Source organism: Maniola jurtina, chromosome 6 (genome assembly GCF_905333055.1).
Source record: "Maniola jurtina chromosome 6, ilManJurt1.1, whole genome shotgun sequence".
Lineage (NCBI taxonomy): Eukaryota > Metazoa > Arthropoda > Insecta > Lepidoptera > Nymphalidae > Maniola > Maniola jurtina.
In genome coordinates, this window is record NC_060034.1 from 11,201,551 (window position 1) to 11,217,741 (window position 16,191).

The following is a 16,191-nucleotide window of genomic DNA, read 5'->3' on the forward strand; positions in this document are numbered from 1 at the left end:
GTAAATTGTTTGTTTATTTATTTTTCTGCTGATCATACAAAACTCGCTGTGTTTAAGTATACCTATTGATATTGTAATTACGTTCTAAACTTGCATACCTAATATGCTAATTAATAATTCGAGTTTTAGTACATTTTAGCACCATAGAACCCAAGATATAGTTTGAAGGGTAAAGTCTACGACAAAGGCAACGTAACTCTAATAAATAAAAAGCAAAGTAAATATACAATCAGCTAAATAAAGAACTTGGCTAACACTCATTAAATCTACACAGCACACATGGTTTGTAGGATCTGTAATGAGAAAATGGGATTTACGTCGTTTTAGAGTCAAAGCACACGTGATAACTTTAAGTTGCATCGCGGTAAATAGGTATAGATTCATCAGCGATTTTGTGACTGTATCGTATTTCGAAAACTTGCAGTTTTTGAACAGATACTAAACCTTCCTAAACACGCAAGTCATGAGTCGAAAAAAATAATTGGTTTATCTCAAGTTACTTTGTTAAATCCATATTTTAAATTTATTGAGTACAAATACTGAAAGTTTTTCAAAAAAAAAAAAAACAACCGTTTGAGAAATAATATGACCGCTAAAAGCTTGGCTAGTTCTGACCAGTTTTTTCGATATGTAGACGGTCTACATATCGAAAAAAGCAAAAAGTAAGTAAAGTAAGTTTCTGAAAACGATAATAGCCGATAGCCAATGCATCGTGTGTATGGTGGCTCTTAGCCTTAGGGCAGGCGACTATGCAGTGCGATGCAATATTTACAGAAACAAGGATTATTCGATTCGTGTTTATTTGAATAGAGTAGTGATACATGTTGTTGAGCGATTAAATCGACTGTGGAATTAATGAAAATGTTTTACTGACAAAATAAATTTATTTCGTATAATATTTAGTCACTTTTAACCCCCGACCCAAAGAGAGGTGTTATAAGTTTGACGTGTGTATCTGTCTGTGGCATCGTAGCTTCTAAACTAATGAACCGATTTTAATTTAGTTTTTTTGTTTGAAAGGTGGCTTGATCGTGAGTGTTCTTAGCTATAATCCAAAAAAATCGGTTCAGCCGTTTGAAAGTTATCAGCTCTTTTCTAGTTACTGTAACCTTCACTTGTCGGGGGTGTTATAAATTTTTAATTTACACTTGTAAATGTATAAAGTTGTCATACATACCTACAACTCGCTTTATTATTAGATATTATTATCATCATGATCGAACCATTGCCAGTAACTACTGAGCACAGGTCTTCTGTCAGAATGTTTATTAGTTAGTAGGGCAAAATAAATGCTAGGTGTACTTATTATTATTTATCTATAACTACTTATACCATAGTGGCTTATCGACTGAGCCGTAATAGCTGTTTAGTGTCTAAAACAACCTAAAGCTTGTTTTTTAGCATAGGCGTATATGTGGAAGCTTGAATGTAACTCCATGAAGAAGAGTGAATAGGCATCTTCTAGGCAGGCGCGTTCCACCTTACGATGCATCATCACTTACTATTAGGTGTATTGCAGTCAAGCGCAAGCCTATCTTTACATATAGTAAAAAATAAACTATACTATCGATTTAGTTGTTTAGTACCCAATATGCAACTTGCAGCTTGAGATTCTGTTTTGACCCAACGTCCGTTCTTCCCTTGAGTATCTATGGAAACCTAAGCTGTTAAAAATCTGCCGCTTGAGCTGAAAAGAAGCGATGACTCAAGCAATAGAATTTAACGCCCGAATTCCTTTAAAAAAGTTAGATCATTATTAAGTAAGGTATATTAAACAACAGAATTAACTTTACACGCTTCACTTTAATTTTGCATGAAACTAATGTCACTCACGAAAATTAATTTTCACGGTCTGAATAACTACTACATACAGCTGTGCGCTAAATTGTCGGACAATTCTTGGCACTAACCGGAAAGGGTGCCGACAATTTCAGCAATTTCAAAATATCCGTCCCGTATGGTAATTTTCCGGCCGGCGTCAATTTATTGTCGCTCTAAAACAAGCAGTTCGTCCCTTCACATCTCCCTCCAATTAGCGGCTGGTTCTAACTGCTTTTATGTCTCAATACGACCTTTATATCTGATAAGCACCGCCATTCAAACCGTTTCATACGGATAATGGGTGCTATTGATTGTAATTGATTGGATTGAACCGTCTATTTAAAAATAAAACGCCTTTCAAATTAGGTTGATGTCACTTTAAACGGTTTTGATAGGTTCTGTAAATCGTACATCAGTAATTACATGTTCCAAGGAATAGAGGGGAGTTTTCCGTTGAAAATTAAATGCTATATTTGTTTAAAAAATTCTATGTACGTTTTAGGTGGATGTTATTTTAGTGTAAGTTTAAATTTTAAAAATCGTTTGAGTAAGCAAGGGAATGTTTTTTTTTAAAAAAACGTAAATAAATATGCAAAAGTGAAATTTCAATTTTTACTAACGCAATTTCAAGGGAATCTTCCCTGCATTTAGAGCTTTGAAACGAAGCACCGGTATTCTGTTAAAAGATTAAATAATTCAAGCAAGTTCAAAGGAGATGCGTCATGCGCTTTCACAAGTAAAATGAACCAAATAACTTTGAGAAAAAAAGGGAGACATAAACGCACTCGCTTTACCGTAGTTAAGGGATGGGAAATCAGTTTGTACGTATTTTATTATTATCAACGTACAATATTTTTAATATTGTATTACTCAAAAATAGTTTTGTTTACTTATCGAAAGGACAATTTTTAATCGTCATACGTATATAACTTTTATCTTAGGAATTTTGGAGGTTTTGACAAACTATTTTGTTTAGGAAATCTGTAAACATATCCAATTTGTTAAGTTTATTTGGCTATGGAAAATAAGGCCTAAGTAAATTCAAAGCCTTTTGTTGACTCAAATATATAAATATGTACATCTAATATGTATATAATCTATAAATATATATACTTAGTTATGCCGAGTGAGGTGAAGCCAGAGTGAATTATGACTTACATTAGGGACATATTGTGTTTAATTAAACAAAATATCGACAAAATACAACTCTAGTCTGTGTGGGCTTTGAAGTTAAAAGGCCCGCGTGGAATAAGGTGCACAAATTAGAGCAATTTAACTTGTGAACGTGTCTCACCAGTCATCATGCAATTCATACATTCCGCATGAATAAGGAGGAAGAAGTGAATAACACGAATTAGTTTGAAAAGGTTCTTCGTTCAAATGCCTTCATGAAATTATATTGAAATAACAGTTCTGTAAATCTAAGTTTTATAATTGAGAAATGAAACATTCTTGTTCTTTTCCTTTGGTTTTTTTGCTTTTGACAGAAAAAGTATACACATTTATAAAATATACAAATATTAACAGATAAACGGTTCTAAGTACCTACTTGCTATTTTTAAAGGGTAGCATTTGACGATTCAAAAGTACTACTTTATTTGAATTAAAATATTTCTATTTCTATCGTGTATAACATTAACGAAGTTTTATGAACATAATTTTTATATTTTTTTGTGTTATTAATATTGTTAACTTATTATTGATTAACTGATTTACTTGTATAAATATAATATTAAATATAATATTAAATATAATATTAGGATTTACGTATTTCCACAGTAGGTATGCCTACATCATACTTAGTTAAAATATGATTAGTCTTCGCTACCGAAAATCAATACCTAATTATTATATTTTTATTGGTTTAATTATAATTTATCTATGATCTACATAGGTATATAACTACGTAAAACTGTAAAACAACTTCTAAAAACAATGTTATTTGTCTACATAAAGACAGTCTGAAGCCATTATCCTACAATTCATATTCAAAGTGGATTCAAAGTTAATTTGATTTTTGTCGAAGTTCACAGACGGCCTGAGCTTTTTTAGATTCAGCGTTTCAACTTTCAATGGCACTTTTATCTTTGTTAAGAGTTCGCTTCGTAAGTCAATTTGGCTCGGTATCTTTTAATCACGACTTTCAAAACAAAAGCAGAATTTTTTATTATCTAAGCGCGAAGCAGCAAAGAAAACTTTTGAACTAACATTAAAATATAGAGAACAATATTTAATATAGGTATATTAACCATCACCAGTAGAAAGTTACATTATTCCTGAGTGACATAGGCTAAAACTAGAGATCCTTGCGAAATTGTACTTGTAAAAGTCTAAGTGAATATTTTTTTTTTGAATTGTAATAACTTAAGCTATTCGTGCAAAGCCAGGGCGGGCCGCTAGTTAGCTACAACTTTTAGTACCTACTTAACATAAAAAATGGTACTCTGTATAGGACGCGAAAGGTCGAGATGGCAAAAATATTAACCCGGTGTGGGATAGCGCGGACTGAGGTGCGGACGTTCGGGGCGTCCCCGTGCCTCATACTCCGATTGTCATCTCGACCTGTCGCATACTATACGTAAACTTATTGTAGGAATGAGATCTACCTATCGAAATTTTTCCAGTCATGAAATTTAACTTTTAGATTAAAACAAAACGGTGTAACTCCGTAATTTGCGGCTTAGCGTTGTATCGGATTTCGGAGCCCCAGAAGTTTTGCAATGTTTCTGAAATTTTTCCCGAAAGAATGTTCGAATTCTCGGTAACAGAATTTAAAGGAAAGTAGCTTGACCTCGTTTTTTAAAAGTTTTCTTTTTCAAAAGATTGATGTTCGTGGAAATGGTTTTAGGGAGAAAGTTTTAATTCTTGTTGCGGTTGAAATCTTTCAACTTAATATATCAAGCGTAAAGCGAGTTCGAAGTGGCTGCAAAAGTGAAATTATGTAAGTATATAAGTTTGAGATAAAATACAAAATGTAGGAAATAAACTTTGAATAGAAATATCTAAGTATTATTATATAGTGGATAACTAGCTAGCATAATTTTTATTATAATGCATACTCAACTGACCAAGTGGCCGTGTTTCAAGTAATTTTTGTGTATTGACGCACCGGTTATTTTCGACGATTTTTGGATTAGAAAAAATACGTGAGCGGATTCATGGCAATCTGGACGTTTTTTCCAGTGTATCGATGGAACATGGTTATAAAAACTATATTGGAGTACTTTTATACCATTGAAATACTTATGCTAGATCCTGCACATCACGGGCATAATATCACGCTGGTAATTTCATCATCGTCATTATATTATTTTGACCAACTTAACTAGCTGTCATGGCTTGTCTTAATTAAATCGACCCTTACCTTCCTAACGTATACCAGCTGGCATTGTTGCACTTAATATTTCATGTAGAGTCAGCGAAAAAAAAAGGACGGGTGCAAGGTTTGCACCCGTCCATATTTGCTTACACTGGCGGGTGCAAAACCTAGCTTTGTCGCTATTTGTACAGTGAAATTAAAAAACTCCATGCAGTTATAAAATAATGAATTATTATAACATTGTTCATTTATTAGTTAACGTAGCGCATGACCAAGCAATATCTAATCCGACATTAGCATCTCATTACTAAAACAGATATGAATCGGTAAACACAGTTTATTTTACTGCATTTGTAATTTGCCAACTCATCATTAAACAATATAATTTTCATATTTCAAATTTGCAACCATAGCATATATAAAAACACTAGCAAATAATTTTGATAATTCAAACCGATCTAATCAACTAACAATAATTAAATACATTCATGAAAGTTTTGCAAATGCGATAATATAATATGTTATCGTAATCATTATTATTAGTGCCCATCAAATTAATGCATCTCTGAATACTACTGAAATAGTAAAATTGTGGAGCATAAATCGTATTGTTATTTATGTGGACATAGAAGGTTTTGTCGTTTTGTTTACATAATAGCCTACATATCAGTAGTAATCCTACAAGTTTGATGATTTTTAAAGTTATGTCCGTGTCAATTACGTTTCCAAAACACTGATTTGCAAATTAGTATCTTTTGAACACATTTTTCTTTTCCACCATGTATGTTACGTCTATCTTTTACTATGTACCAACTATGAAGCTTTTGCTTTTTTTATGTTACTTGTATAATGAGTACACGCTAGTCCAGAAAATAAGAGAGAAAGTACTGGAATGTATAGGATAGGCAATAATTGTCATCAAGAGCGTACGGAACCAAAGCAAAGGTAGAGAGAAAAGAGTACATCGACAAAAAAGAAAATAAACATTAAATCTCAATGGATTTGTTCGCTGTTTGCAAACAGAAAAAAATACACAAAGAAAGAATCCAATTAAACAAATTGATAGATCGCTGCGTTCGGAACGTGATTCCCATTCTTCGATATGCTTTGTGATCGCCACATCTTCAGCTATCGTTCGGTACAAAGGATCTCTGGGACCTTTCTGATTGTATCGGCAAATTCGCATTATTTACCATTGTTTTTTAAAGTCATCTCGATGCTGTAAATTGAAAAATTGTTATGTCAATTGCTTAGAATGGCGTTGGGAATAAGTACCTACTTGGATAGCGGTGTTTGACACAGTAAAAATCAAACAGCATTAAGTACCGCCATTTGCGGCCGTTATAATATGATGCTAAATAGTGTTTGAACTTTTTTTAAAATACCGGTGAAAAATCACATACAAATTGAGCAGCGAGGATGACGAAATCTTAATATTTTTTTAAGGATTCACAAAGGAATTTTCAATAATTAAAGGTCTGAAAACTAAGAAATGCTAAGTTTAAACAAAAATTGTCATATATTGTATTAAAAAAATTAAAAAGCGACCCTCAAGCTACACGTACGGTAGTGCTGATGGAACTTTCCACATGCCATCAAAAATTTCATTGGGACTAACTGTGACCTCAAAAAGTAATTTCTACGTAAAAAATAAATAACATTTTGGTAAGTAACATCTGTGGCAGATTATATCAAATTTGCTCGAGCTGACACGATGTACGTGATCTTGGAGCAAGGAACTGCGAAAATGTTTCACTATCCCATTTATTTTGTGGAACGAGATTCAAGCTTGTATTTTCGCTTTTTTATATTGACAATCATCATCAACCACGTTTCAATTTATTTGACAAAAAAAAAAGATATCTTAACGATAAAATCGAATATATACTTAAAATAATTTCTCATCAACTACAAATCAGTAAAAAACTTAGTTCAAAGTTTTATCGGTATGAAGAAATGATCCAGTCACTTCAAAATAAAAAATTCAACTTTTTTGTAAAATCATTTTCAGTAGATCAATCTTTCTCAAAAGGAAACTTCTATAAAAAATAAAGTCAAACGACTTCCCTGTCGCTACCGTTGTCGACATTTTTGTGGACCTAGCTATAGTTGATAGTTGTAAGTAATATTATTAGTTTTATTTATTGGATAAAAATAGCTTTACTTAAGTGAAATATCTGAAAATCCTTTCTTTTAGTGGTCATCTAAGTACGTCTTAATAATGAAAACCGTCATGCGAAATTTAAAGATTAGGTATAGACCCTAAATTAGATATAATCAATAATTAAAATGCTTCTATATCGATGTTAAAATGACTGTCACTAGGTGGATAACATCTATTTTCAAATTCCAATTATTATATAGTAGGTACAACATTGCTGCCTTTTACACAATATATTATTGAAAATATAAAAAACCAGGAAAAAACGAAGTATTTGTAAACAAAATTATGACGCTCATATATTGGTGAAAATGTTTCGGATACAAGCGGGTTCAGCTCACGCGTGATTGAAAAATGGGTAACACCTTGCGATGTTACCGCTTCGCCTATCCATACGCATTCTTTTTTTTTTCTGTAAGTACCATAAATCTAAATAGGTACAATATTTTCGTAATACTCGTAAAATAATAGCACTACATTAGATTAACATCCATACTAATATTATAATTTGAGAAAATCTGTCTGCCAGCCTTTCACGGCCTACGGGTTTGATTTTGACGAAATTTGGTAAGATTGACTTGCATCCCGAGGAGACGGATATAGGCAATTTTTCCTCTGAAAATCAAAGAGTTCTCTGGCGAAGAGAGTCCGTGTGTGGCCAATTTAATAAACTCCTATATTTCTATCGCGTAAGCTATTATATCTCTTATTTATCTCTGTCATAAGAGATAGCGTCATCGAACCGGGCGTAAGGCTCTATTCCTTGGGTCACGTGAAAAAGTGAGCTAACCTGCTTGTACGCTGAACGTCAAAAAAAGTAATTCCATAAACCTTCGTCCCTATTTACAAAAACAAAACACATTGTGGTGTAATAAACATTCCCGGGCAAGTTACAAGACCTTTTACAGGGAAGCCAGTGTAACAAGTTCTTAGCCCGCGGCGCGACGTGCTGGGAAAACTTGCGGTTTTCGGCCTAATTAACCACACACAACTTTCAGGAGCCTCCTGAAGTTTACTATAAAAACATTTACGTGATGCTCATGTACAATACAGTGAAAGGGAATAAAATAGCTACAGATTTTCTACGTTAAAATTGCGCTCTGTATTTCAATTTTTTTCACCTAGATGACCTGACCTGGCTTTGGGTATAGTTACTGAAAATCCTTTCTTCCTACGTTATGAAGAGAATCTACATGCAAAATTTGAAGCTTTTGGACCCAACCGATTGAGCTGTACATTAGTCAGACAGTTTTCCCTTTTATATTTTACTAGATGCAGTCGAGATACCCTCGACTGCATCTGTATCGGTTTAGATTTTTAAAAATCTCGTGGTAACTCTTTGATTTTCCAGGATACCCAATGTCCGTCTCCGGGAAGCAAGCTATCTCTATCTAAACCAATTTTCGTCAAAATTGGTTAAATGAATGAGCTAAAAAATCCTGTGGGAAATCTTTTGTATTCCGGGATAAAAGCTAGCATTCAAGCTTTCACACTAAGGGCCGATTTTACAATCAACAAATAACTTTTATCTGAAGAATGAATTTGAGGATTTGACAGTTTTTGTATAGGAAATCTGTCAATACGTCTTTATTCCTCAGATAACAGTTATTTGACAATTAAAAAATCGGCCCTAAGGCAGCTTAAACGAATAATCAACAGTCAATTAATAATATTTTTATTCGAATATTTTCCGAAATATGAAAATCTTGCATTAATGTTATTAATACATAATCCCACGTAAGCTTTTAATCGAGTAATAAAATAAATTGTCCCATATGACTCCCATGGCGGCAGCGAGCTCGTTGTGAGCAAAACGTCAATTTTAATTTGGCAAGCTACGGGCCACAATATGTTTACGAGGAAAAGCTTTAAAACTAATTGACGTATATCGACAATGTTTCTATTTAAATTATTGTTTAAAAACAATTGGGAAAGTAAAAAATGTATGTGTCTGAACGTAGTTTCACCCGGTAAAAATCTACATGGACATGGACGTAGCCAGTATCTTCCAAGGATTTTTACAGAATACGGTCTCGTAACACTTGTGTCCGTCCAATGCCTATAGGCTACTTTTAAAAAGGAGTGAGGTTTAAGTATGGACCCTGTCCCATAGTCTTAGATCAATTTATAGTGGAAGCATATAGGAAATCAGCATTTATATATATTTAGATACTTATTAAATAATATCACGAGCGAAGAGCTTAATTTTATAGAAAATAGGTATAATACAAGTCATGAAAAATAAGCGCGAGCAAAACGAGCGCAAGAATTTTTCTGACCATATACCTGCACAATTCACAACGCCGCTGTTCCAATGGATGCCGCAGACCTTTACGTTATATCAAGGTCTTAAATTGCGACCTTTTAAATTAAGCATCCTTTTTGCATTCCAATGCAAAAAAAAACCTCAAATCAAAAAAAAAACCGAAGATGAGGCGATTTTATAGTCTGAAAGGATTTCTTAAAATCATTGACCCAGACTAAATTCGACGACCAAACAGTAATCATAGCGGCTAATAAAAGTTAACATAAACCAATTGAAACTTCAACTTTCTACTTCCTTTAATTAATTATAAGAAGCCTTTGATAATAGATTAAAAGTTTCCCGCCAACGTCATCGTGGAATGCGTAAGCTCATAAAGTCATAATGAATAAATTATGAGTTCATTTTCTATTAAAACAGGGAATCACAGAAGATTTCTGATTAGAAATTCTGAGGCGTCAAATTTTCTCTTCATGAACTGTTGCTATGGCAACTACCACAAAGAGATAAGTTGGATCTTTCTATACAATCTTAATCAACTGAATAGGATGTTAGGAACTAGTTAAACATTTTCAGTCTGAGTTTCGAATTTCTGAGGTATTTCAATTACCATATAACTACCCATATTATAAAGACGTCTTTGTCCTTTAATCATAATCAAAAAATGAATCAACGTGATTTTATGTACATATAGTCAAAGATCTGGGGAGTGACATAGGCTAGTTTATATGACGTAAAATTAAAGAATTCATACGGGATTTTTAGTTCCGTACGGGCAGGGCCCAGTTATTAATCAATAATTACGTGACGTACCATTATAACGGTTCCAACAGCAAGCCATCTCGGTGTTTAAATGTTATTGGGGGTACTCATCCCATAATTTTCCAATTTAATTTCAATCGAAACAAATTACAGGAATATTACAAGCAATTTGGTGATGTCAATTGGATTAACAATAGCATTTATGCATATTATATAATATATAAAATATATACATTTAATTATGATTATTAGCTAATGTTACATGGAACATGCCTATCAGACATTTTTTTTAATTCACCATAGGCAAGCGCTTGACCACAATGACACCTGTGAAAGTGATGATGTGGCTTCAACAGGGCTCTCTCCGTCACTCGTTTCATACAATCGTAGTTCCAATTTCATTTGAATATTAAGCAACCAAAGTCCATGAAATTTTGCAGACATATTCTAGAAACTAATATCTGTGTCTGTGGTGTTTTAGATTGTAGAGGTGTTTAGATTTTTCTAAAAATATGTAGTTTTAAAATTACAGGGGCTCAAAGATTTGTATGAAAATGTTTAAGACCGCGTAACTTTGAAACCGAATATTTTAACAGAAATCTGGAAAACCACAGACATAGATATTAGTTTCTAAAATATGTCTGCAAAATTTCATGGACTTTGGTTGCTTAATATTCAAATGAAATTGGAACTACGATTGTATGAAACGAGTGACGGAGAGAGCCCTCTTAAAGTGGGACGTGTTTACCTAGAAGATGCCTAAAAAACTGCCATACCCCTTTTAGATTAGTCCATTTCTGGGCATCGTTCTGCATCACCAGATGAGATCGCAGTCAAGGGTTAATTTGCCATCGAATAATAGAAATGTACGAGATATTTTTTAAAGACCTATAAAATACCTTCCTATAAGTACTTACCACTGTCTGAAGGAAAGAGAAAACAACATCTGCTACAAGTGTAAATTAAAAATTTATAACACCCCTGACAAGTGAAGGTTACAGTAAATAGAAAAGAGCTGATAACTTTCAAACGGCTGAACCGATTTTCTATGATTATAGCTAAGACCACTCTCGATCAAGCCACCTTTCAAACAAAAAAAACTAAATTAGAATCGGTTCATTAGTTTGAGAGCTACGATGCCACAGACAGATACACAGATACTCACGTCAAACTTATAACACCCCTCTTTTTGGGTCGGGGGTTAAAAACATTATACCTAAGCCAGTTGTTAGCTGTGTTCGGATGCTAGCACCGTGCGCCTTTGTTAACTTCTATTCATTTCAAACGCCTACGGTATGAAAGCATGTTATTAGAAGACTGACAAAGCAGACACATTTCGATAAAACTAGCTCAGCTATGTCAATCAAAATGTAGAACCGATGAAAGACCGTATAAATTATTAACGTCGTTTGGTAAACTAAAAAGTCCTACTCAAAGCTAAGAACGAAGAATGGTAAAAGCTGATGTTTAAAAATTACTACTTTGTAAAGGAAACGCTACTACCTTTTTGCTAGACGTTTTTCCCTTTTTCAGTGAATACATATTTTATGATATTATTTACTTACAGCACAGTTACCGCCTTGGACCGAGTGCATTTGGAAAAGAATGGAGTTTGTTTAGTTTTGATTTTCATTCTTCATATTTTTAATGGTTCTATTATAAGTGAAGTGTGGAACTTGTGACTTTCAGTTTTGCCAAAGCACATTCAGTGCGACTATAAGCTTTCTCGCAGCCCGGTGGTAAACACTTTTTACTCGACTGCGGCAAAGCCAAAAGGAAGAGTAATGATTTTAGCAGTCTATGTATGTATGTGTGTATGTTTGTAACCAGATTAGGTGTGCCGTAGCGCCTAAACGACTTGGCGGATTTTGATGAATGAGATGTCAATTGATTCGTCGTAAAGGTCCGGGTGACAAAGAGGAGAAAATTCTGAACTCATAAATATAAATGTACTACAACATTAAAATATACCAAGCGACGGAAAAACAATTTTACTATAATATTTCAGCGTTTATCGCAGTCGGGTTTTTTGTTTCCAACTTTATCTTCATTCTGAGAGGAGACCTGTTCTCAGTAGTGGCATTCGATGAGTTCTGATGAAGCTTTCTTGCGACTTTTATAATGCGTTGGGTACTGGAGGTGATGTGTACCCTTAAAACGGCATTATTGGTTTTGTGTTATTTACAGGGCGGATAAAAAATCTCGAGCGGGTAACGCTTTTGTAGTTCTTATAGTGAAGTTGTAGTGCTACAAATGTTTATAGGCCTCGCTAATCATTTAACATCGTGACCCGTATGTTTGTTTGCTCTCTATTAATAAGAAAAACTTAGGGAGTTAGTAGAGAAACCTTGATGTCTTCTACTGAGTCTAACTAAAATATTCTTCCTCAAATGCTGCAGCTAGTTCGTCCAAATTTGTCAGTTTCTCAAAAACTTTAAAAAATGAATTTTTCCCCTCTTTAAAAAGCGCAGAAGTTGTGTCACAGCCACTTAATTAATTCCAACTTGATAGTATGCGCGTGAAGATGTACTTAGAAGCTGTTAGGTACAGGCTTATCAAGTGATCAATTTTATCCTTTGCTGAAAAAGCTTTGAGAAAATCAGCACTTTCTTAAAATGAAAATAAAAAATATTAACGGTGTCATGTCACATGTGTTCCACGTTGATTTCAGGCGCCGTTTGAGATAATGCCGAGCGATGATAGCGCTGCATTATTGCCAGGGGACGGACGCTTAACGACAGAGGAAACTCATTAAATACGCGGGAATTTATGACACGCGAGGGCATGTAACGCTATAACAAAATTTAGGCTGTATCACCCCCTTAATATTTATTTTAAGGAAGGCTTTTAGGAGATATATGCAACGAGTGACGGCAGTGACATAAACCAGCAGCTAGCTAACTCATACTTACTTACTCTAGGTGCTTATACTTAGCTCCGTCATCAACGGTGGGATGGAACTTCGTGAGGTTTTTAGTCGGTAGGAGTCCGACATAACCACTGTGCTCCCCCGTGGCCGGTGGTATCCATGACGGATTTTGCTCACGAAAAAATAAAAAAGGTGCTTTTACTTAGCAGTATAGAACAATACGAGAAGAGTTCTGTTCTTGGTATAGTGGCCGCAAGACAAGAAGCCCAACCTGAAGTTACTACATGGTGGTTTGCGCATGTCATGTACTAAGGATTAAATACACAAGCCCGGCTGAGATATTTTTAGGGTTCCATACCTCAAAAGGAAAAACGGAACCTTCATAGGATCACTTTGTTGTCTGTCTGTTCGTCTGTCGTACTACCCGACTTAACTACTTAAGTACTTCCCGTTAACCTAAAAACATGAAACATATTCACAGATGTCTTATAGCACAAGTAAAGGAAAAAATCCAAAAACCGTAAAGTGGTTACATCACAAAAAAAAATTAAAATGTGTTTCAATTTTCAAAGTTAGATAACTATACCATGCGGGGTATCATATAAAAGGGCTTTACCTGTACATTCTAAAACAGACTTTTTGTTATTTTTATGCATATTGGTTTTCGATTTCTGTACTTTAGGCATTTATTCTCCGAAGTAGTGCGCAGGAGTCGCTAGTACTAAGTAGTTATCAATTAAAATAAAAAAATTAAAGGCAAACAATATTTTGATTCTGTTGATAAAAAAATCTCATAAAGAAACACAAATAAACACAAAAACAAAGAGTTATTTCCGCTAATTAAACCAATTCAACTTAAATCTGGCAGCGAAATCATGATACCAATTATTTTCCTTTATAAAAATCTTAAAAGAAACGAGTTCGTTATTTACATCAACGATCGGTAAGCCGAAGATAAAAATCTTTTATCTGCCTCTGAATGGGATGTTTTTTTTTACGATAATTTTAAGGAAAATTTCACCTAATTACTGGATATCTTCCGGGGCTCGGGTTTTCTTTGAAAGAGAAATATTTTTAGAGCTTTTACAAGTTCGACTTAAGAATTGGATTCTGTCTTAGCTTGGACTTACAAAACAAGTAAGAGAAAAGTCATTGTTAAGTTTATTCAAGTTTTTGTTCTATATTTTTTGTGTTGCTTCAAGCAAGTGATGCCAAAATCAAGCAAAATATTGAGAGAAGGATAGATTTATTCACAGTAGTATACCGAGAAAGGGATTGTAATATAAAGCAATGCTAGCCAGCACGAGATCAAAAATCAAATTTTAGTGTTATTAAAAATAATATATTTTAACAGTAAACAAAAACCATTACAATTTTTTTTGGAAATTGTAATTATCACAGAAAAAACACAGTGATCACAGTATCTCTAGTAGAGTTCCGGTAGAGTTTCACTGAATTTCAGGCATCCCCTTGATTGTAGAACTTCCATTATTAGTTCAATGAGAACTTCTTCTTTCCCAATGTGTAATAAGTGACGCCAAATGCGACACGTTCAAAAGTTAAATTGCTCTAATTTGTACAACTTATTGCACACCGGCCTCTTCGCTTGAAAGCCGTTGCAGAGGTATTTTCTTTAGGGATGACCATTTTGTCAGTTAAATAAAGTCTGAACACATAATATAATAACCAAAAACTGACCCTGGGACCTCTTGATTTACCAATACGTACCCCTCGACGATACCAATAATGCCAGTTGTTTTTGTAGCTTTGAAATTGAGTTGTAATTTTATATTTGTACCTACTATTAATACGAGTATGTAAAATTTTTGGAATTAATGAAGAGTCGTTAAGGGTCTCATTATAATTAATTATTCATTACTCACTAGGCATTGTTATTCTACTAGCTATTTCTGATTATATGATTTTTCCATAACATTATCCAGTATCCATGCATAAAAAAAGGGTTTCGTTTAGTTTACTTTTTAAAAGGTGTCTACTTTTCATTAAGGTTAGTAATCAACTTAGAATGAGGCTATGTACTTTTGGTATGTATTGCGTTCGAGAGCACTAGATGTGAACTTCTCTTAAAAAGTTCGATGACATTCTATATAGATATTATTATATAGTTTACTGGCTTTCGCATCTCTTAACCACGGCTAAGCGAGAGCGTTTAGGTCTCCCTTTTTCGCGGGGGCTATTTGATTCGTTTTGCTTGTGGAAGCGCATCTCCTTTGAACTTGCTTGAATTATTTAATCTTGTAATAGAATAACAGCGTTTCGTGGCATGGCCCTACCAGATGCGCATTTAGAAACATTTCCCCTAATAATATTACCTACGTTATTTATGATTTTGTAATAATTGCCTTAAAAATTTTTTGAATAGCTTCGAACTTCAATCTATACTAACTCTACTTCCGACTAAATTATGAACCCGAAAGTGTGTCTGTGTGTCAATCTATCTACTAGTTTCTCATGGCTCATCCGTTTAACCGCCTATGATGACGTTTGCAGAGTTAGCTTGCATCCCGGAGATGGGCATAGGCCACTTTTCAAATCAAAGAGTAAATCAAATAGTTCCCTTGGGATATTAAAAAAATCTAATTTCAGGCAGGCGAGGTCGCTGGTATAATTTGTATTATATTCGATATAAAGATAGCTTGCATCCTGCTATTTTGACTTAGATATCCGCTAAAAAGGATTTTTGAAAATTCAACTCCTAAGAGCTAACCCCCCTAACCCCCTAATGGGTAAGATAGGGTTTGAAGACGCGGGTATAAGCGAGTCATTAATAAATTACCACTTAGTGGCACCAACGTTATCAAATATTTTGTCTGAATTATCGCAAACAAGCTATCCATTTATTCATAAATTAATCCAATTAAATCAATTAGGGCCAATAGCACCCGTTATCCATTTTAAATGGCTTGAATGGTGGCTTATTAAACACAAAGGTTTTCAGACTTAAAGCAGTTAAAGGAGGCCCTAATTGGAGGGTG

The 16,191-nt window shown here is 34.0% G+C and overlaps 1 long non-coding RNA gene across 1 annotated transcript; it reads left to right on the forward strand.

Moving 5' to 3' along the window:
• Window positions 1-5,262: 5,262 nt before the first annotated feature.
• On the forward strand, window positions 5,263-15,971 carry LOC123866123. The gene is made up of 3 exons (XR_006796135.1): window positions 5,263-5,315; window positions 7,257-7,258; window positions 15,961-15,971. It is a non-coding gene; the product is annotated as an uncharacterized LOC123866123 (long non-coding RNA).
• Window positions 15,972-16,191: the final 220 nt, after the last annotated feature.